The sequence below is a fragment of the Podarcis vaucheri genome (genome assembly GCF_965113315.1).
Source record: "Podarcis vaucheri genome assembly, chromosome: 9".
Lineage (NCBI taxonomy): Eukaryota > Metazoa > Chordata > Lepidosauria > Squamata > Lacertidae > Podarcis > Podarcis vaucheri.
This window is the reverse complement of record NC_138767.1, coordinates 1,703,398-1,727,213: the sequence shown is the minus strand read 5'-3', so window position 1 is coordinate 1,727,213 and position 23,816 is coordinate 1,703,398.

The window sequence follows — 23,816 nt, the reverse complement described above, 5'->3', positions numbered from 1 at the left end:
CTGAGCTGTGTACTAGTTTTAAATAAAGTAACCGGCTACAAGATCCACCCCCCAAAAAAAGTGAATTATTAGACTTTTATCTCATGGATTAAGAACCAAAAAAATTGACAGGAAATGTAACACTCCCCCCACCCCCCAGAGCTGTGTAACATTAGAGTACTTAATTTTATTAAAAGTTTGTTCACTTCAATAGCCTTTAAAATCTTTTTTTCCAGGAAAAGGGATGGCTGTTAGAATGAATGTGCTCCCTAAAACAAACTTCTTGTTACAGAATATCCCTTTTACAGTTTTGGGGGGAAAATGTGTGAGGGGTGGGTGCAGCGGAAAATGATTAATAACTTTATATGGGGGGGGGAGAGAGAAGGCTCAGATTAGCTCTGATGTGCTCCACAGACATAGGAAAGAGGAGGAATGGGAGTACCAGACCTTCAATTCTAAACTCTTAGCTAATTTACTCGTCCGGTTGCTGAAAGAACTGGATGGAATTGCTTAAAATGGTACAGCAACACGGTCCATCGTGAAGCTGTTAGTCCGCACCCATTCAGGGCTTTGTTAAGGTCGGATTCTGCAGCGAGAAGTTGCCTATGGGGGGCCTCTAGGAGGTTGATTTGAAATGTGGGATGTGAAACACAAGAGCAGTCAAGTACAAGATTCCTAGAGAGAACATGTTTACACATGGGGAGGAATGTTTGTCCAACCAGCAGGTAAACTTCCTGTTTCCTTTTGGGCTGGGACAGACTTCCTCTGCATGTGACTAGAGGTGGGCGTGGCCTCACCTGTGCAGGTAACGACAAAAGCACAGGGCAGAGCAGCCATCTCTCTCTCTGTGACTACATGCATCGAAGAAGCAACATCTGCTTAGCCATAGATGCTCTCCAAGAGAGGACAAAGGGACTGTCTTCTTATGAGATAGTTTCTAGGTATATGTTACTTTCCTAAGATAAGTCTGCCTTCTGGGATCCTATTGTGAACAGAATGATGTGTGAGTAAACCTTTTTATACTTTTATAGAAGACTGTGTCGTGTCTTATCTTTTATGAGGGAATAAGGGGAGAATACCAGGACAGTTACTATAGAGGCTTTAGCGAGCCTGAGCAAACGCATCCGCTGTGAGTTTAAAAGGGGGAATGTTACTCTGCTAAATTGTGATCTTGTTAACACAAGTTGGAAAAGGATATTATCAAACAATATATCCTCTCCTGCATCCCTGAACATTCCCACAAAATATTCAACAACTGATGGGCCAGGTCAAGCCTGACCCTTGCTGATGTCCACTTTCCATTTTTGTCCTTCATTAACCTCTCAGCTGGCAGTGCAAAGGCTTTGGGTCCCAGGCCTCATTCTGGAGAGACTTTTTGAATGCTATTTAATTTGTCCCCCTCCCCCCCACCTCCCCACCACCTCCCTAAATCCCCACATGAGAAATGGCAATTTGATCCATACTTACATTGGAAATTTTATTTGCTCTATGTTGTGTTGAATGATTTGTTCTTTCACTGCTCCTGACTGCCAGACGGGTCTATTTTCTGTACGTAATATTTTGACTTTTACTGAAGAGCCTGTTTCCCTCTTTTTCTGTGTTTCTGTTCTTGAAAATGCTCAGTCGAAACTGTGTTTTTAAAAAAGATGATGACTTGGAAACTTCGGTTGCTCCAAAATGCAATAGCCAGGGAACTGGCTGCTCTCCTTCATTGGAGGTTTCTAAGCAGAGGTTGGGTGGCCATCTGTCATAGATGCTTGAACTGATATTCCTCAGCATTGCTGGGGGTTGGACTATTCTATGCATTCTATGATTGGATTTAATTTTATTATTACGGTCACAGACCAGTTCCGGCTCACTCACAATATCAGGAAAATCATAAAACACAACAGGAATACATTGAATTGCAATTGGGTATAACAGAGACAATTCAGATACAGCAGCAGTTAAAAATATATATTAAATCTTGATCACTAAAATATAACCTAAAATTGTTATTTAAAACCTTAATCATTTTGGTAGCACAGCTTGTTCCCTAAGTTTTATGGCAGTCGCACAGAATCTGGCCACCCTGAGCATGATCTCCAGATCCTTGTCCTCTACCAGGAGTTTTAGACGTTGAAGTTCAGACCCATCTGGAGATTTTTGTATAACAAGAGTGATAAATACCGAGCGTATATCCCCATAGAAACGGCAGCCTAACAAGACATGAGAGACAGTTTCTACCTCCATCACACCGCAGGGGCAGACTTGTTCCGCGTATGGTTTACCCTCAAATCTGCCCTGCAATGAGGCAGATAGCAGCACGTTGAATCTAGCGAGGGTGCATTTCCAGGCCCAATTCAAGGTGCTCATGTTGACATTTAGGCCCCAAATACCTGAGAGACCCCCCTCCTTCCCTACAGATCCCCATTGGTGCCAAGATCTGCAGAGAGGTCCCTCTTGGTAGTTCCTTCACCCTCAACGGCTCAGGGGGTGGCAGCCCAGAAAGAAAGGGCCTTTCCTGTGGTGGCCCCTAAATTGTGGGACTCCCACAGAGGTGTGCCTGGCGCCTTCATTGCACAAATTCTGAAGGATGCTCTTTGCTCTCGTCTTTAACACCTGAGATGTATATTTCCAGCACCCACCTTGTTATTTGTGATTGCATTTTTCTGTGAATACATTTGTCCAACTGATTTTGAAGTTGTAATTTAAATTGTTGAACCCCCTTTGTTTTTGTTTTTTTATCATACATTTTTATTAGTTTTAAATATAATCATACAATTTTATCCAAATTTTAACCTAATTTTAACAAAATACAAATTTTGACTTCCTTCAACTTCTCTGGTAATCATCCATTTTTACCCTTCAATACGCATTCCTTTAATTGCATTGTTTTTGTTTTTTTAATGCTGCAGTTTGTTTTTATTTTATTTAAAACACCACTGCTATTCATTTTTTGGTAAAGAGGTTTCCAGTGTATTTCTATAAACTGTTTTGCTTTATAAAAGTCAACAATGAACAATATTAAATATTCTTCCCTGGGTGCTATGTCAACTCCAAAACTGCAAAATGATGTCATAACAAAGCTTTTATTACAAGTAAAATGCCCCTCTCCTGTTGCCTTCTGTTGTTCCCTTTCAACTGCCCCTCACTGCTTTGCGTGTCAGATTGGGAAGTGCCATCAACTTGAAAGATTACAAAGAAGTTGAGCAGTGGCTAGTTTTCTACACAAAGTAGGAATAGTTCGACCCTTAGTATGAGTAAGTCATGGACTACGTACCTGCAGATCTTCTGTCACCCCTTCTTGATCAATCATCATTTAGCCTTAAAGCAATAGATAACTAAGCCTTAAATCAACAGATAACTAAGACCTCAGTATAAGTGCCTCTTTGATGAACAGTGAAAAGAAACAATAGAATCATAGAATCATAGAGTTGGAAGAGACCCCAAGGGCCATCGAGTCCAACCCCCTGCCAAGCAGGAAACACCATCAGAGCACTCCTGACATATGGTTGTCAAGCCTCTGCTTAATGTCAAGCCTCTGCTTAAATAGTTTATCTTAAGTGTGAGATGGCTTACAACGTAGTAAAGGATAATTTCCAACAATGTTGCATCCAACTTTGAGTCCTTGGGATGAAAGATGGGTAGATAACAACCACCACAGCCGACTCAAAACCTCGCCTTCATGAGGTCTCCCTGAAAGCCTGTCTGCTTCCCTTGTCATTCCTAGAGATGCACTTCTGAGAGTCTTAAGAGCCCTCAATGGAAAATGTCTTCTGATCATTCTCACACATGGTTCTTGATAATTCCAGAGGCATTTCTAACAAGAAATGGTGGAGTCCCTTAACAGATTTTGTTGAGGATTGTAGGTCCCACCAGCATGACCTGATCTTCTGGGCAGGGTCAGTTGTGGGACACCCACTGGCGAAGTTTGGGAAAGGATGAGTTTTAATGAACGTGTTGTTGTTTTTTCATATATGAAGGACATGGGAAAAAGCCAAAGGTTTAAGGGAAATGACACACAATGAAATAAAAAGAAGAAGAAATTTAAAATGGTAATCCCCCCAAAAAACCTGAGGCTTTCATTTTAGGGATAATAGGGGCCAGAGGACACCACCCAAAGATGATTAACTCTTGTATGTATGGAACGACAGCAGCCAGAATCTTGTATGTGCAGAACTGGAAGGAAGAGAAGACACCAATGAAAGAAGATTGGATTTTAAAGCTAATGGACTCTGTGGAGCTGGCAAAACTAACAGCAAAAATAAGAAACAAACATGGTGGACTATTCATGGAAGAAGGTAAGCCCTTTTCGGAATATCTGAAAAAATATCATAATGAGATGAAATTGCGAGCAGGATTTGAAATACGAGCGGCGGTAGAAGATGGATAACGTATGAAATAGAAGAATACGGCTTTAGGTGAAATGTTTATCAGAATGCAGTATGCAAATGGGATGGGATTAAGAACAGCATGGAGGGGAAAGCAGGAAGTCAGCGTTTAAAGAGAAACATATAACGAAGTTGGAATCGGTATGTAAAGATTTAAATTTAATCTTTAAATTTAAATTTAATCTTAATTTAAAAAATGACTCTAAAAAAATAGAAAAGGGTGAGTTTTTGAAGGTGTCCCGTGGTTGCGCATGGGGAAGAATCTCGAGGGACCATCCTGATCAGAAAGGGAACCATTTCTTGCTGAGCGAGGCAGGCGTTTCCTTCCTACTTCTTCCTTATATTGAGGCAATCTGGCTGGGCGCCACTGAACTGTTGTGCTATTTTTCTCAAGGCGCACTTACCGCTCCGAAGCCTCGCTGATGCTCTCCAGCATCTCCTCAAGAGCTGCTCTCCAGTGGCTGCCGGAGGACGAAGACAGGAGGTTAAGTGGATAATTTAAGAACCAGAAACTGCATTTCAGGCAAAGAGGGAACTTGCCATAACAACAATAACTCATCGCAGACCCCGTCTTGCCCAGATCAGAATAAAATATAAGAAGGTGGGAAGATTCAGAGTCAAAAGATAAGTTGTGGCTGAGCTGAAGTGTATAGTGCTTGCATTATTAAGCTGTCTTGGAGTTCTGCAATGGGAACAAATACTTGGCAAGATTTATATTTTAACTCCTGGTTAAAATTTGGCATGAACCTTGCAAGGAAAGTCCCTGCTTTGGATCTGGGCCACAGTGCAGGGGTGATAGGAGGATGGACCCCATCTTTTCTTCCTGCAATGCGGCTTCAATCCCAATTGCCCCCTGGAGTCCCCTTTAGCCACAGAGGAGGAAACCTATTGGATTGAGAGGGTTTCTCTTCTGTGGCTGGTTGGCCACTTTTATCAGTGGCCAGTAACCACAATGACTATGCTCTACTTCCATGCTTGCAAGTGGGGAGAGTGTTGCTGGTGCCCTCAGGTCCTGCTTGCGGGGTTCCCTTTGGGGCCTCTGATTGGCCACTGTGAGAACAGGAAGTTGGACGAGTTGGACACCACTGGCCTGATCCAGCTTCAGTGCTATTTGCATGTTCCTCCTGATTCCCCAAAGTGAGTGAGTTCTGTGCCCCCCTAAGGCAGTCTGCTGCCCTGGTCTGGGGCACCAGGGAACACTATTCCATTGCTAGGAAGATTCAAAGAATAATAGGAGGTCCGTATAGTTAAAGCTATGGTTTTCCCTGTAGTGATGTATGGAAGTGAGAGCTGGACCATAAAGAAGGCTGATCGCCGAAGAATTGATGCTTTTGAATTCTGGTGCTGGAGGAGACTCTTGAGAGTCCCATGGACTGCAAGAAGATCAAACCTCTCCATTCTGAAGGAAATCAGCCCTGAGTGCTCACTGGAATGACAGATCCTGAAGCTGAGGCTCCAAGACTTTGGCCACCTCATGAGAACAGAAGACTCCCTGGAAAAGACCCTGATGTTGGGAAAGATGGAGGGCACAAGGAGAAGGGGACGACAGAGGACGAGAAGGTTGGACAGTGTTCTCGAAGCTACCAGCATGAGTTTGACCAAACTGCAGGAGGCAGTGGAAGACAGGAGTGCCTGACGTGCTCTGGTCCATGAGGTTATGAAGAGTCGGACACGACTCAACGACTAAACAACAACAATGACAAGAGTTGGAATGGATCCCAAGGGTCATCTAGTCCAACCCCTGCAATGCATCCATGATAGATGACCACCCAAACTCTGCTTGGAAATCTCCAAGAAAAGACAGTCCACAACCTCCCAAGGGAGACTGTTCCACCATTGAACAGCTCTTGCTGTGAGAAAGTTCTTCCTGATTTTTAGTCAGAATCCCCTTTCTTGGAGCTAACTTGAAGCTATTGGTTCAAGTTCTATCCTCCAGCGCAGAAGAAAAACCAGCATGTTCCCTCCTTCATGGGACAATCCTTGAGATATCTGAAAATGGCTCTCATCTCTCCTCTCAGTCTCCTCTCTTCCAGGCTAAACACATCCAGCTCCTTCAACCATTCCTCATCAGGCTTGGCTTCCAGACCTCTGACCATCTTGGTCACCCTCCTCTGCACACCTTCCAGATTGTTAACATCCTTCTTAAACTGTGGTGTCCAGAACTGGACACAGTATTCCAGATGTGGTCTGACCAAGGCAGAATTATCTGCCGATCTGGTAGGATTCTGCCTGTGGAATGGAGGGTGCCAGTTTTGCCTTTGCCTCATGAAGTAACATGTATTGCTCCAGCCACCATCTCTTGTCCTCAGGGTGTTGGATTTGGCAGTGGCTACTTGGGTGCACATCAAAAGTAATTCTGCACATGGTCAGAGATAATCTCTTAAGAACATAAGAAGAGCCTCTTGGATTAGGTCAATGGTATTCTGTTCTCCCAGTGGCCAGCCAGATACCCAAATGGAAAATCCACGAGTGGGATTCGAACACAAGACCCCTCTTCCCTCTAGTGGTTTCCAGGAAGTTACTTTTTGCGACTTCCCCAGGTTATACGGCTGAGTCCTGCCAGTGACAGCCAAGGTTTGCAACTTCTGAGCCTTGATGAGTTTCTGCCCAAACAAAGTCCAGCTCCCATCCCAAATCTTTGTTTTCCTTCTCTCACCTTCACCCTGCCAGATGGAGTATTTGGGAATGCATCGCCAGCCCTGGCAATAAATCACCTCGTCCCCCAAGCTTTACTGCATGGCAGACTGTTTAGAGATTCAGAATCAACAAATCATCCCGATAAATATGATTTTTCCGATGGCGTTTCATCAAAATACTTTATGTCTCTGACAATTCCGGGCGAGATTTATAGCACCAGGTGCTTGGGAAAAGCTGTTGGCCATCTTATTGAAATTCAGCTTTTCTTATTATTTTACTTCACGTCCGACTGCCCCCCCCCAACCTCCCTCCCTCCAGAGCTACATTGCAAGAAAAGTAGAGTTTTCAGACTTTCTGTTGTCAAGTGGAAAAATCCACCATCAAGGTCATGGCAAAAGCATCCCAGGAGCTGCCCAGGGGCCTGGAAGCTTCCTATGAAGAACCAAAGACTTCCTCAGCTTGGACAACCCTTTGCTCTGTGTGTTGTGTGGGCAGGAGAGCCTCACCTGACCCATAGGAACACAAGAACATTATGGGAGTCCACTGGATCAGGCCAATGACTCATTTAGTCCAGCCTCTTGTTCTCTCAGTGGCTAGCCAGATGCCTCCAAGGGAAGCTTGTAAGCAGGATCCAGCCACAAGAGCAGCTCTCCCCCATATGGTTTCCAGCTGTGCTGGTCCCGTGGGTTAACCGAGAGGCGAGGTCTGAGTCCAGTCCAAGGTCGGAGGTTCAGTATGGAGGCAGACCGTCAAAGCTGAAGCTGGGTGCAGGGCAGGGAGTCGGGTGAGGTCAGAAGCTCCGGCAAGAAAGCAGGACAGGGTTCGGGCAGGAACTGGCTACCAACAATGTTGCTCCCGCAACTTGGGCCTGGGGCTGGCTGGCTTTTATCTGCCCCGAGGCATAGGGCGGCCCCGATCCTCTGGTGACTTGCATCTCCTGGCCTGGAGGCGAGCACTCCTCCTGCGGGAACTTAGTTCCCTCCGCCTCTCTGCCCTGAGCCTCTGCAGCTCAGGAAAGGCTGGAGGGTTCCCGGACCCAGAGGCAACCTCAGTTTCCTCTGACGGGGCTGAGAGTGGAGCACTTGCAGGCAATGGGTCCTCTGTCACCTCAGGGGCAAGAGCAGACTCAGCTGGTGCCTGCACCTGAGGACCCAGCACAGGTGAGGACCCTTCAGGCTCATGCCCCAGCCCCGGCTCAGCTGGTTCTGGAGGTGGGGACTCCTGTGCAGGCTGGGATCCCTCAGGTTCAGCCTCCGAGTCCGAATCCCAGGCCATCACACCGGCATACGTGGAAATAGGTTATGTCACGGTCCAGCTCACGGGCGATTGAAGTCCCAGCTAGGGATGTTGGGACCGGGGGCAAGATTGTGGGGTGGGAGCATGAACGGGAGTCCAGAAGCCAGGAGTTGGGAAGCCAAGAGTCTGAGGGTCTGAGGAGTCAAGAAGCCAAGGGTCCGAGGGTCAGAAAGCAAGGAGTCACAAAGGCAGGGGTCTGAGGATCAAGGAGCAAGAAGTCATGAAGGCAGGGGTCCAAGGAGCAAGGAGCAAGGAGTAAGGGACCAAATGCATCAAGGCAGGGAACATGTGCCAAGAGCTGAAGGGAAATGCTGACCTTATATCCCTTCCCAGCTCTTGCCACCAGGTGCTGTGAGTTACCAATCAGCCTCACCTGTGTGGCCGCACCTTGCCTCTTCAGAACAAACTTAGGAAGGCCCCAGTCCTGCTGACAGGGCCTGGCTACTGCACGCACACCTGACAGGTTATGTGATTGTGTATGTATAGGGCAAGTGGGAAAGCCTCTTCCCCACTGTCTCCTGACTGACAGTCAGAGGAACAATAGTCGATGTGGCATCATCTGAGCTGAGCTAAGGCTGAGAAGCCTGGAGACAGAGACACACTTGGTTTTTGAGATGGATTCAAAGCTCTGGCTAATGGAGAAGCAAGATCTATTGTGGTGTTAATGCTGCGAACCCCTCCATCTTAGGCTCAGGTTGTATATGTGTGTAAATAAAACCATATATCCTAAGGATACCACAGTCTCCACTGACCTTGATTCCAAGGGAACCGAACCCTGGGAGAGCTCCTAGGACCCCCTGGAATCTCTCTCTGCTCAGAGATTGGGGTGGCATGTCACAGTACTGAATCCTACCAATGGGATCAGAGGAAGCTGCCCTATTAAGTCTGACTGTTTACTCATCCTGCCTAGTCAATGAAGAACGATGTCAATCAACATCTGATGATCACCTTCTACCGGTCAACAATAGAAAGTGTCCTTTCATACTGCATCACGGTGTGGTACTCTGGTTTGACATCATCTGATTGGAAGTGCCTACAGAGGGTGGTAAATACAGCACAAGATATTATGGGCTGTCCCGTGAATCCACTGGATGAAACAGCGGAAGAACGTTGCCTCAGGAAAGTGAGAAAAATCCTCAGGGATGATTCACACCCTGGCCGGCACTTTCTTGATCTCCTGCCTTCAGACAGAAGATATAGAAGCATGACTAGTCGCACCAACAGGGTAAAGAACAGCTTCTATCTGTGGGCTGTTAGGCAGCTGAATGAAAAGATAACAACAGGGCAACTGACTTTGGGGTTTTGTGGGTGTGTGTCAGTAAATGAGGGGAATTAAGACTAAGAGAGCTGAGTGGGGGGTGCTCATGTAATCTCACTGTATACAGGTTGTACAAGTGACAATAAAGTAGTTCAAATGTCTAGTCCTGTGTCTAGTCTCTCTGGTCAGAGCTGTCCAGGGTCTTGCACATCATTCACTGCCTAGTGCTTTTTCACAGATGCCAGCGACTGAACCTGGGACCTTTGGCGATGGAACCTGTTCTTTGCCATTGATCTCTGGCCCCTTAGAGAATTGTAAGGTGAAAGGGACCCTGATGCTCAGCTAGTCCAGCCCTCTGTAATGTAGGAATCTCAGCTGAAGCATCCATGACAGACAGCCACACGGCGCTGCTTGCCCCATCTCCCATCCATTGCTCCTTTCACTCCTGGCCCATCGTCGCTGACACCCAACTGATGTCATGACATGAAATTTATTACGGCCAGAGACCAGCTTGAGAAACACAAATGGAACTACAATCCCAATAGCAAAACAAACATTTAAAACAATATAGAGTGGTACCTCGGGTTAAGTACTTAATTCGTTCCAGAGGTCTGTACTTAACCTCAAACTGTTCTTAACTTGAAGCACCACTTTAGCTAATGGGGCCTCCCACTGCTGCTGCTGCGCCGCCAGAGCACAATTTCTGTTCTCATCCTGAAGCAAAGTTCTTAACCCGAGGTACTATTTCTGGGTTAGCGGAGTCTGTAACCTGAAGCATATGTAACCTGAGGTGTATGTAACCCGAGGTACCACTGTACAACAATGGATTTTAAGTTTAAAAATGTGATAGGCATATAAACACATAAAAACTTTAAGATAGACTACCTTAGAGAAATGACCCAGAGTTGCGTGTGGATCCGAGTTTGGGAATTTTCTTAACAAACTAGATTGAATCGTGGGGTGGTCTGCGCCTACAGATCTGTGCGCAGAATCTGGTGACAATCCGGGTTGTTTTGTGGTCTTTGCCTAACAGGAGAAGATTGAATTTTTGCTTGACCGGGAGGTCAGCAAGCCTCACCAGCAGGGGGTCAATAGTTTCTCTACGTGCCTCATCGTAAAAGGGACATCTAAAAAATATGTGTTCAGGGCTTCCTATATCCCCCAATGGACTGGCGCAAATTCTCTGGTCAACTGAGGTCAGAAGAGCATAAGAAGAGCTCAGTTGGATCAGGCTGAGGAACCCCCTTGTCCAGCACACTTTTCTCACAGAGGCCAACCAGAGGTCTGTGGGAAGCCCACAAACATGACATGAGCACAACTGCCCATCTATATTTCTCAGCAACTGAGATTCAAAGGAATGCTGGCAGTGCAGGTGGAGCAGGGCCATCACATAGCCGTTGATGCTTCTCCTCTAGGCATTGATTGAACCCCTTTTAAAGCCACCCCCTTGGTGGTCATCACTTACTTCTTGTAGGAGTCTATGGATGAACTTTGTGCTGAGCGAAAAAGGACTTCCCTGAATCTGTCCAAATTCAGCTTCACAGGAAGCCCAGGGGTTCTAGTGCTATGAGACAGAAAGAAATTTTATTCTCCATTCACATTCTCCACCCACACAATTTAATGTCCCATCTAACCTGCTTAGGGACATGGGTGGTGCTGTGGGTTAAACCACTGAGCCTCTTGGGCTTGCTGATCAGAAGGTCGGTGGTTCGAATCCCCAAAATGACGGGGTGAGCTCCTGTTGCTCAGTCCCTGCTCCTGCCCACCCAGCAGTTCGAAAGCACGTCAAAGTGCAAGTAGATAAATAGGTACCACTCCGGCGGGAAGGTAAACGGCGTTTCCGTGCGCTGCTCTGGTTTGCTGGAAATGGCTTAGTCATGCTGGCCACATGACCCGGAAGCTGTACGCCGGCTCCCTTGGCCAGTAAAGCGAGATGAGCGCCGCAACCCCAGAGTCGCCCGTGACAGGACCTAATGGTCAGGGGTCCCTTTACCTTTACCTAACCTACTTATTTGCTTGTTGGTTTAATAAAATTTGTACACTGCCTGATTGTAACACACACACACACAACTTCTTTTTTGTCTTTATGACATGTGGTTTATTAACACATATATACAATCTATTTTTTATTTTTATATACATTTTTACTGGGGTTTTTAACATATCATTTCCAACAATCATATAACATGACTTTTTATCTTATATGTTTTAGACTTCTGTCAACACCTCTGATGATTTTCCGTTCTGTATCACTTATTCTGCATTTCTTAATTTCTCTATTACTCTTAATTATCATTAACTAATAATTCTCCTCATAGTCTTTCTTGCAATATTTCAGGTAGTCCTCCTTACAAAACTTCTTGCAGTCCTACTAGTGTGATCTGTTCATTACAATTGCTTTTCAAATAGTTCGTATATTTACTACACACACACACACACACACCCTTCAAAGCAGGTTGAGAAAAGAGTATAACAATAAAAATATTTGTAAAAACAGTGAAAAATAACTATTTAAAATAAGCAATAAACTTTTAATAGAAGTCCCACCAGTTTTGCAGGCTTCCGAACAAAGAGGGTTTTTTCTCCGCTGACCTCCCCTAGGCCTTTTAACTGGAGATGCAGAAAACTGAACTTCAGACTTCATAAAGGGGGGGGGGGTCTGCTCCTAGCCTTGAGTTATGGCCCCTCTAATACCACAGGTAAGGAAGATGCAAATTAAGGATCCAACCCCCCACTCTGGTTACTTATATTGCCCTTTCTTTGCACCGATGGCAAAAGCTGTGACCCTGATTTATACGCCCCATTCACTTTTTCCAGCGCACTAACTCTTTATGCGCCTTCTCCAAAGCAATCAAGGTGATGTATTAAAAAAATGGAGAAGCTGTATTTCTGCCACCCTGCTAGTCAAGGGGCGATCGGAGGAGTCTGGAGGACAAAGTAAGGTGCAGGGATTGTGGAACCTGCTGCCAGAGGAGAAAGACTTCCAGGAGGTGCATGAAATGGTTCCACTTGTTTAGGAGATGAAGAACACCTCCAGTCCATGGGAGAAAGCTCTTGACCATGCTTTGATCCATCATCATGCATGAACACAGAAGGACCCATGATCAGGACCCATGGCAGTCTGGGCTCAGGCCTGGGTATGTCGTGGAGTTGGGTCCGGTCACCCTCACATAGGACCTCCATTGAAGGAGTGATGGGGAAGTCCAACCCTTTCATTGCTCTTGGATCTTTGAGTGGCTTTTGATACCAGTCACCATAGCATCTTCCTGGACTGTCTCTGTGTTTTTGGGAGTTGGAGGCACAGTATTCCAGTGCTTCTGCTCCTACCTTTGTGGCCAGTGCCAGAGAATGTCATTTGGGTAACCACATGTCTACATCTTGGCAGCTTAACTGCAGGGTGTCATGAGGCAATAATCAGGAGGTTGGGGACACAGTGTCATCTGTATTGGTTCTGCCTCAGGGTTTCTTGTTTCTTGTGTGGTGTAGTGGTTAAGAGCAGTGGACTCGTAATCTGGTGAACCGGGTTCGATTCCCTGCTCCTCCACATGCAGCTGCTGGGTGACCTTGGGCTAGTCACACTTCTCTGTAGTCTCTCAGCCCCACTCACCTCACAGAGTGTTTGTTGTGGGGGAGGAAGGGAAAGGAGAATGTTAGCCGCTTTGAGACTCCTTCGGGTAGTGATAAAGTGGGATATCAAATCCAAACTCCTCCTCCTCCTCATAGAATCATAGAGTTGGAAGAGACCACAAGGGCCATCGAGTCCAACCCCCTGCCAAGCAGGAAACACCATCAGAGCACTCCTGACATATGGTTGTCAAGCCTCTGCTTAAAGACCTCCAAAGTAGGAGACTCCACCACACCCCTTGGCAGCAAATTCCACTGTCAAACAGCTCTTACTGTCAGGAAGTTCTTCCTAATGTTTATGTGGTATCTTCTTTCTTGTAGTTTGGATCCATTGCTCCGTGTCCGCTTCTCTGGAGCAGCAGAAAACAACCTTTCTCCCTCCTCTACATGACATCCTTTTATTATTTGAACATGGCTATCATATCACCCCTTAACCTCCTCTTCTCCAGGCTAAACATGCCCTTAGCCGTTCCTCATAAGGCATCGTTTCCAGGCCTTTGACCATTTTGGTTGCCCTCCTCTGGACACGTTCCAGTTTGTCAGTGTCCTTCTTTACTGTGGTGCCCAGAACTGGACACAGTACTCCAGGTGAGGTCTGACCAGAGCAGAATACAGTGGCACTATTACTTCCCTTGATCTAGATGCTATACTCCTATTGATGCAGCCCAGAATTGCATTGGCTTTTTTAGCTGCCGCGTCACACTGTTGGCTCATGTCAAGTTTGTGGTCAACCAAGACTCCTAGATCCTTTTCACATGTACTGCTCTCAAGCCAGGTGTCACCCATCTTGTATTTGTGCCTCTCATTTTTTTTGCCCAAGTGCAATACTTTACATTTCTCCCTGTTAAAGTTCATCTTGTTTGTTTTGGCCCAGTTCTCTAATCTGTCAAGGTCGTTTTGAAGTGTGATCCTGTCCTCTGGGGTGTTAGCCACCCCTCCCAGTTTGGTGTCATCTGCAAATTTGATCAGGATGCCCTTGAGTCCATCATCCAAGTTGTTGATAAAGATGTTGAATAAGTCCGGGCCCAAGACAGAACCCTGTGGCACCCCACTAGTCACTCTTCTCCAGGATGAAGAGGAACCATTGATGAGCACCCTTTGGGTTCGGTCAGTCAGCCAGTTACAAATCCACTGAGTGGTAGCATAGTCAAGACCACATTTTACCAGCTTCTTTACAAGAATATCATGGGACACCTTGTCGAATGCCTCTTCTTCTTCTTCTTCTTCTTCTTCTTCTTCTTCTTCTTCTTCTTCTTCTTCTTCTTCTTCTTCTTCTTCTTCCTCCTCCAGCAACTCAATTCCCGTAGGCACTCACTACCCAAATTCCCTGTTAGAAGGAATGATATGCAGTCTAAAGTTTGTCAGGTCCAGATCCTAAGGGTGGAGAGGACTACTCCTTTCAAAAGGATTAGACAAATTTCTGGAGGACAAGGGGACTATCAGCCAGGGTGGCTCTGCCCTGTCTCCATGTCTGGATGCTGCAATGCTTCTGAATCCCAGTTGCCAGAAACCACAGGAGAGGAGAAGGCTCTTGCTTGCCAGTTTCCCACAAGCATCCAGCTGGCCACTATTAGAATATTCTGTTCCACCTTAAGGGACAGGCATGAGGCTGTTGTGTGTCACATGTCTGTTTACACTCCAGTACTGCTTGCTGGGAACTTCCGTTTGTGTACAGCTTTCATGTCCAAAGCAAGACAGCTAAGAGTGGCCTGATCCAGCAACACACTTCTTATGCCTCTGTCTTCACCCAAAAGGAAAGCAGTTCCCATCCTGCTGGTGGTGATCCTAACTAGATTTGTTGTTGTTGTTTAGTCGTTTAGTGGTTTCCAACTCTTTGTGAGCCCCTAACTAGATTAGATGACCACAATGCACTCGACACGGGGTGTCAGGAAGCTGAAGTTAGGAAGTTGAATGTTAGAAGATTTGGGACAGATAAAAGAAACTCCTTCTTCATGCAGCACTTGGTTCAGCTGTGGAACTCCCTGCCACAGGGGCAGAGATGACAACCAGCCTGACTGGCTTTTAAAAAGGATTAGACAAATTCATGGCAGAGAGGACTATCAAGGGCTTCTAGCCAGTGGCGGAGGAAGGGGGTGCGGTGGGACCGCCCTGGGTGTCATCACTGAAGGGGGTGACAAAAATATGAGGTTTTTTCCTAAAAAAAAATGGGTTCACGAAACTTTTTAGTTCAGTCAAGAAACATAATGAGACGTGGCTGGCACTGGGCGCCACACTGTGGCAGTCGGCACTTACCGCGGGGCCTGCACCGTGGCCCAGCCACGTGTCTCTCCTGGGAGTGACGTGGCGGCTTGGGCACCTGCAGGCTCCACACTGCCTGAAATGGCAGCGTGGGGCTTGCGTCTGCCTACCGCCTCTCCCTCAGCTGCCCTACATGCAGCTCACCCCGTCCCATGGGCGGCTCGCCACACTCCCGGCTGCAGGACATGCATGAAGCACGGGGCACCCAAGCAGTTAGCTACGCCACTGCTTCTAGCCAGGACGGCTCTGCTCTGCCTTCACAGTCAGAGGCGACTAATATACACACAATAATCACCAAAATAATTATACATTCTTTATCAATCTTCTGAGACAAATACAAAACCTTATGCAAAGCCACAGAGACCGACAAAAGGTAAGTTCAGTGTTGTTCAAAATACCGAGAGATCCTAGTGAAGTTGAAGATGGATGTTAATGAAGTGGTAGCACACTCCCGAGGTAGTTTTCCGGGCTTCTTCAGTGGTCTAATCTCAAAGCCTTGATACGTATATTGCTACCTGCAAGCCCCAGTAGAAGGGTCCCATCGGGGGCGAACAGTGGCCTCTTGATTACTTGGACTGCCAGGGCGAAACAGGTGCAAAACGCCGCCACCCTGTCTACAATTTCATTAACATCCATCTACAACTTCAGCATCTCTCAGTATTGTGAACAACACCGAACTTACCCTTTGTTGGTATCTTCATGAACTTACCTAAAAAGATAAACAAAAGACTGAGTGAAGCATTTGAAAAATCCATTGAAACCAGACATTATAAGTTCATCTTAGGTTGGGTAGTTCGCAAGTCTCTGTGGCTTTGCATAAGGTTTTGCATTTGTCTCAGAAGATAGATAAAGAATGTATAATTCTTTTGGTAATTATTGTGTGTGTATTAGTCGCCAACGTGTTGCATGAGTCGTACTAGTTGTATTTTTCTAGCTTCACAATCAGAGGCAGCAATGCTTCTGAAAACCAGTTGATGGAAACCACAGGAGGGGAGAGTTGCTCTTGTGTCCCCCACGCATCTTGTTGGACACTGTGAGAACAGGATACTGGACTAGATGGGTCACTGGCCTGATCCAGCAGGCTCTCCTTAGAAAGTTCTTAGGAAGAATCTTAGGATGTTGTGGCGTAATTGTCGGCAGGGGCAAGACCCTGTCAGCACGTGACGCTTGTGCTCAGAACCTCTCCGCCCTCCTTCTTTGGCCCTGGGATGTGAGAGCGTGTGATTCCTCTCTCCTTCTTTGGCAAGAGCCAACGGCTTCCCAGGGCCCTCGTCCTCCTGTTGGCGCATCATTGCATCTTTGTGCGGCTGGGAGATGTTTCTGGGAGCCCACCTCATTAGCCCAACCGTGATGGACGTGGTCCAACCTTGGGAGACATTCCTCCCCATTCACCTCCCACTCTAAACGATCCCTTTATCTGAGAGAGGTGCATTAACTCCCCTTTCAGGTCCTAATTTACTCGGGGAGTCAGAGGGGTCGCGGTCAGTACCTGCCGCTTTGACGGATCGAGTTTCCGTCGAAGGCCCTTGCCCTCTCAGCCCTTTGTTAAGCTTGAGAAAGACATCTTTATCCTCCCTGGCCTGTATTTTTAGCTCCTTTCGGTTCTTGTTTGCGGACAATAAAGTTTCCCTGAGAACAGATCCGATAATGTCACTTCTCAGACTTGGAGGTTTAAGTCTCACCTCGGCTGGAACTCGAAGAGAGCAGCCAGCCAACCTGAAACCACTTAATTGCAACTCAGCCCTGTCAGGGTGTGTGTGTGTTTGCAAAGGATACTTTGCTGCAGAACAATGTGGAAACTGTTAGAATAGAGCGCGCCGGGTCTATTACAACGTCGAGAGTGCTGCCTCTTTCTTTCGCCTCTTCTTTCTTTCTTGCCACACAAAATATCCCCTTGCTGAGCAAAGATTAGGGAACCAGGCTAGTACATAGTCAACATTCATTTGTCATGCGTCTCAATAGGCTGTGGCAATTCCATGGGAAACATCCAAGAAAATCCATCTTGCCGGCAGCCCGGCAAGCCTCTCATGCAGAACTCTTCTCTTTCACAGAATCCTAGAATTATGGAGCTCTAAGGGACACCAAGGGTCATCTAGTCCAAACCCCTGCAATGCAGGAATCACAGCGAAGGAATTCAAGCCAACTTGACTTTGCTCTTTCGCAGGTCCTTTGCACCACAAGGAATGAGCAGAGGTGAGGGTTGGATGGACCCATCCAAGATTGGCTGCTTTGAAGGTAGTACATAGCCATCCATCCTGGCTAATAGCTGTTGATAGACCTCTACTCTATGAATTAGTTTACTCCTCTTTTAAAACCATCCCAGTTGGAGGGAGGTCCATAGTTGAACTACGCACTGGGCAAAGCAGAACTTTCTTTTCTCTGTCCTAAATCTTCCAACATTCTGCCTCATTGGATGGTCATGAGGTCTAGTAGACCCGGAGGCTGATCCAGCAAAGGACTTGTTTCCATGGAAGCACGTTCCTTGGGATTCAGAGAACAGAACCTGCAGTTTTGCCTGCAAGCAGCCCTCCTTCTTATCTGTCCATCTCTCCATAGTGACTGAGTGCACCCCAACCGTGGCTTTGCAGCAGGACAACAGATCCAATGATGGACCACCAATTTAAATGGCTGCGATGCTCTGATGACTTCGAGGCGATAGAAACGATCCTTCTCTGCATGGTTAAAGGAAGGGCAGAGATTTGTAGAGACAACAAGCCCTTCTTGTGTTTCTCCTTTTCATTGCCATCAGATGCCACGGCGGAGCCCCTCAAACGCACGAACAAGAGTTCAGTGTTGTGCGTTTATCTGAAGGATGCAAATGGACAGCGACTCCTGTTCTCTCTGGGGTCTTGAGAACAGAATCTTCCCAGGCTTGGAGGACAAGACCAGCTGTTTGAAAACCCTTTTCAGTGAGAGTCATTAGCGGGAGATAAAGGTCTCTCGAGGCTTAGGATTTCTCTCCTCTCATTGGCACAGCCTTGCTGCCGCCCTATGACAACGGCCAGGGCCATTTTTAATAGCCACCCTAATTGTATATTTCCTCCCGTTCCTGCTGCTGAGAAAGAGAGTTGCAGAGAAAGGGCCCCATTTCGACAGCGTTTATCTGATGAAACCGCTGAAGATGGCTTTCTTTCTTCCTTCTGCCTTTCTCTTCTCGACTAATCGCCCTTCCAATTGCTGACTGTTTTCTTGGCCTGTGCAGAATGCAGGCTCAAATGAAGGGGCGGAAGAGCGCTGAAAGGTGAAACAAAGAGAGCTTGACTTGGCCGGCAGTGGCCGGGTCCCAGGGCACAGGAGAGCACAGCTAACAGGCTTGCTCTAATTTACGGCCATTGTCCGGGATTTGCTGGAGGTGGATGGCTGAAGAATAGGGCTCTGTGTCGCTGCAACCCAGCTTGAGATTCTTCCAGTTGGCCATCAAGCACCCCAAAAGGTGAAGTGTTTAGATGCTAACATACAGAAGTGAACCCCTGGCCTCTCTGATGTTCCTCTTTGGTGGATATAAAGCTGCCTTCTTCTGCATACTTCCTTGAGAATGAGCCCCCATTGAAGACAAGGAAAAACCCTGGGGTTCGGATTTACTCCGCTGCCCAGCTTGTTGGGCTGCCACTCCCCATGGATCTTTCCGGTCAGCAAAAGGAGGAGTCTCCAGCCAAGTTAAAGAAGCAAACAGCGGTCAGTAGACCTGATCTTTATTTGTTGCAACAAGGTTCAAACACACAGGGAGTAGGAACTCCAAGCACGGGGTTGCGTGAACTTTTAAGACCTTTCCCCATTTCTCATAATACATTTTTCAACAGCATCATCGATACGTCACAAATATGTCACAAAGTGGGAGTGTTTGGCATGTAGAAACATGAGTCCATCACCCACCCCTGTCAATCGCCCCAGTTCCCGACACCTTTTAACTACCCTCTTCCCCAAAGAACAATAAGAGTATTTACACACTCCCCTAGCTGCAAGGCTTTTGCTTCTCCTTCAAAAGTATCAGGATTCAATTCACCATCCCGATGGATTTCTGCCTGGGGTATGGGCTGCCCCTGATTGCCTCCTGCCTCCTATTGTGTGGCTAAGTTCACACCTTGTGGAGAGGGAAGGAGTATGTGACCTTATGCTTAAGGGATTATGGATTCCCCTCTTCCAGAGGAGTCATTAGCCATTGGAACCAAGGAAATCGGTCAAACTGTTGAATTTTGATGATTATTTGAAGTTTCTACAGTTTTCTTCATGACCCCATGGACCAGAGCACGCCAGGCACTCCTGTCTTCCACTGCCTCCCACAGTTTGGTCAAACTCATGTTTGTAGCTTCGAGAACACTATCCAATCATCTCATCCTCCGTCGTCCCCTTCTCCTTGGGCCCTCCATCTTTCCCAACATCAGGGTCTTTTCCAGGGAGTCTTCTCTTCTCATGAGGTGGCCAAAGTCTTGGAGCCTCAACTTCAGGATCTGGCCTTCCAGTGAGCACTCAGGGCTGATTTCCTTCAGAATGGATTGGTTGGATCTTCTTGCAGTCCATGGGACTCTCAAGAGTCTCCTCCACCACCATAATTGAAAAGCATCCATTCTTCGGCGATCAGCCTTCTTCATGGTCCAGCTCTCACTTCCATACATCACTACTGGGAAAACCAGAGCTCTAACAAAAAGGACCTTTGTTGGCAAGGTGATGTCTCTGCTTTTTAAGATGCTGTCTAGGTTTGTCATTGCATTGTGATGGTAAATACTTTAATTCCTGAATCCAGGTCACAGGCTCACCCTATTCACACACAAAGATGGCCTGAAGACAGGTAAGCAAAAGACAATGGAGGGTTTTCCCATTTCCTTCCTCCTTGCAGAGAAACATTTGAGGTCAATTTGGGAGAGTCAAATTGGTTTCAGGACTGCTCTACTGTACTATTTCAGACACGTGGTTAATATACTTAAGTATGTGTTTGTTTTGTAAATTTATGGACATTTAATTTATATAGTTCCGACCTTAAATTCTTATAACAGGGGGAAGGAAGCACACATAAAGACAAGCTTTGCAGAATCATAGAGTTGTGGGTTTTCATAAATCACCTGACGGCACCTTGCTCTCCTCTGCTTTGTGTTGAGTGTGATGGTGCACTTAGGAATTTGAATCTTGACTAGTAGATTCTTGCAGTGTTGTTTTTGTGTGTGTGCTTCTGCTGCTATCTTGCATTTCACAGAGATTTTTAAATGTGTTTATAGATTGGTTAGCCATCACAAAGCATTAAGAGGTGAGTGAAGCACATGGGGGGGGGATTAGAAAGTATTGTGAATGTCTTGGAAGGAGGATATTTATAGCTGACCAGTGCAGAATCCTAACTAAGAAACTCTGAAATTCTTTTTTTTACTTCCAGACGCTTTGCAGCAGATGGCTCAAGGCTTGAACTCTGCTTTGGAACTTCCTTTTTCTGGCAAATTCTGCAGCAATCACAGCCTTCATCCACCAGCCAGCACAAACCACTTTCCCTCCACGTTGGGGCACATGGTTTTCATTCTTCCAATTTTTCTTCCCAGCAACCCTGAGAGGTGGGCTGGGCAAGTCTTAGTCTGACACTCACCACTACACCTCACTGCCCACCACCGGTGCCTTTGATGTGGGGCTTTGGGGGGGGGCAGACTATTGTGGCTAAGACTGGCACTATTAAACCTTTTCAGAGCACCAGGTTGGCAAAGGCTGCCTTCTCCAATCCAGACATTTTCATCTCATCTCAGAGCACGGAAATGTATTTTACGCAGAATTTCTGGAAGCCCCCAGGTTCATCCTCGCCCCAAGAGGGGGGCTTTAAATCCTACTTGACCTCCTGACCTGAGTTAATGAGTCAGAAGTCTCCCCCACCGACAATCCAATGAGGGAGACATAGAGGTCTTGAACCTTGTGCCAGAAAGTCATTCTGAGTGAGCGTCAGCCCTGCTCCCTCTGCAAAGCTGCCTTGGCCCCCTCTAATCCCGTCTGACAAAATGGTGCAATTTAGCACGCTTCAGAACAGAGGGAGGGTGGCGAGGTTGTGACATGGCAGAAGCCAGAGCATGCCATCCACAGGATGAGGCAATTCCAGGAGGAGAAAAGGCTGCAGCATTAGGGAATTTCTGGTTCAGAGAAAACGTCAGGGCTCACCCTCACTTCCCTTTTGCCCTTTGCTTCCTAGGCACAGGCTTGCATTTTCAGTGTTCATGCCCTTCTATTTTTTGCAGGAAAACCCAATTCTTTGATGCTGAATCGGGACAAGCGGAAATCCAGGTTTTCCACGGATTGTTGTTTGCTCCGATTCAAAAGTAAAGAGTGGGTTTTTCACGGGGAAGATGGAAGGCAAAATAAAATAAAGGTCATAGACACAGGCCTGGAAATCCCAGCCTAGAAATGCAGAGCAAAGGGATCTGTGCATTAGTCCCAAGAGGAAACATGTTTAGAAGTTGATAAAACCCCACAGGGCAGGGAGAAAGCGGATGGAGAACAGTTTACACCTGTCTCTCAAAACAGTCAAACTTGTGGACATGCAAGTAAGCTGGATGTTGGAAGGTTGAATCCTGACAAGGCAGAAGTACTGTTTTGGAGGGACAGGGGGTGGGCTGGTGTGGAGGACTCCCTGGTCCTGAATAATAATAATAATAACAACAACAACAACAACAACAACAACAACAACAACAAAACAACAAGATGATGATGATGATGATGATAATAATAATAATAATAATAATAATAATAATAATAATAATAATAATTTATTTGTACCCCGCTCATCTGGCTGAGTTTCCCCTGCCACTTTGGGTGGCTCCCAATCAAGTGTTAAAAACAGTACAGCATTAGATATTAAAAGCTTCCCTTCATATGTCTTTTAAACATAGGATAGCTGCTTATTTCCTTCACATCTGAAGGGAGGGTGTTCCACAGGGTGGGCGCCACTACCAAGAAGGCCCTCTGTCTGGTAATGGGGTAACTGTGCCCCTGAAGGAGCAGGTGTGCAGCCTGGGAGTCATCCTGGACTCACAGCTGTCCATGGAGGTGCAGGTCAATTCTGTGTCCAGGGCAGCTGTCTACCAGCTTCATCTCATACGTAGGCTGAGACCCTCCCTGCCCTTAGACTGTCTCACCAGAGTAGTGCATACCTTGGTTATTGTTATGTACTGAGCTGAGTAGGATCCAAATTGCAGTAGTCTGATTGGTCCTAGAACTATAGGATCCAGAATGCAGCAGTCTGATTGGTCTGCAGGAGCCACCCAATCCAACTCCAGGTGGAAGTGAATCCGCAACCTGATTGGCCTACAGGAGAATCCTGGAATTAGCCAATCACGTGCAGCCCATAGTGTAAATAATGTATATAAAGCAGACAGTTCGGGGGAACTCTCATCCCTCACTACTTATGAGCTGAATAAAGAGCATGAAATCCACACTCGACTCCGAGTATATTTCAGTTATCTCCTGCTTGGACTACTGCAATGCGCTCTACGTGGGGCTACCTTTGAAGGTGACCCGGAAACTGCAACTAATCCAGAATGCGGCAGCTAGACTGGTGACTGGGAGCGGCCGCCGAGACCACATAACACCGGTCTTGAAAGACCTCCATTGGCTCCCAGTATGTTTTGTTGTAATATTTTCTTGCTTTATCTTTTCATAAACTGCTTTGAGGCTTGATTTTTACAATGAAGAGGTGTGTAACTCTTATAAACTGATAAATCATAGGAGCTTCTGCCTGAGACGGCCGGAGGTTCAAGGTGCAAACCCAGAGTGGGGCATCGCCATTGCCAGTCCATGCGGAGGGTTATTTGGGTTGACAGATGACCCCCTAATGACCTGTGTTCCTGCAGCTCCCCTAAAAATAGATGTCAGGCTGAAACTCCTTCTGGGCCAGTGGTCGTTTAACATATCTAACCTCCCCAGCTTGACCCCGTGCCTGGAAATGGAGTTAAATTGGGGGCTCCTGCTGTGGAACCGCTTAATCAGATCCCTAATAGGAAAGACCTGGCCTTGAACCCTGGACCTGCTGAGCTGGGTGGCGGAGCTGGAGCACAACTTTGCAGAGGCTTAGCTGCAAGAATTCGGGGTGCCTGGCATCAGATCTGCACTGCTAAGGGGAGTGGGAGGGGAAGGAATCCTAGAATTGTAGAATTGGGATCCTGAGGTTCATATAGTCCAGCCCCCGCAATGCAGAGTTGGAGGGGATCACCAAGGGTCATCAAGCCCAACTCCCTGAAACACAGGAATCACAGCTAAAGAGAAGTCACCCAACTTCTCCTTAAAAACTTCCAAGGAAGTAAAGTTCTTGCGAAACAGTCTGTTCCACTGTCAAATGGCTCTTGCCATCAGGATGTCCTTCCTAATGTTTAGCTAGAATCTTCTTCCATGCAATTTGAACACATTGCTCAGGGTCCTTCCTTCTGGATCAG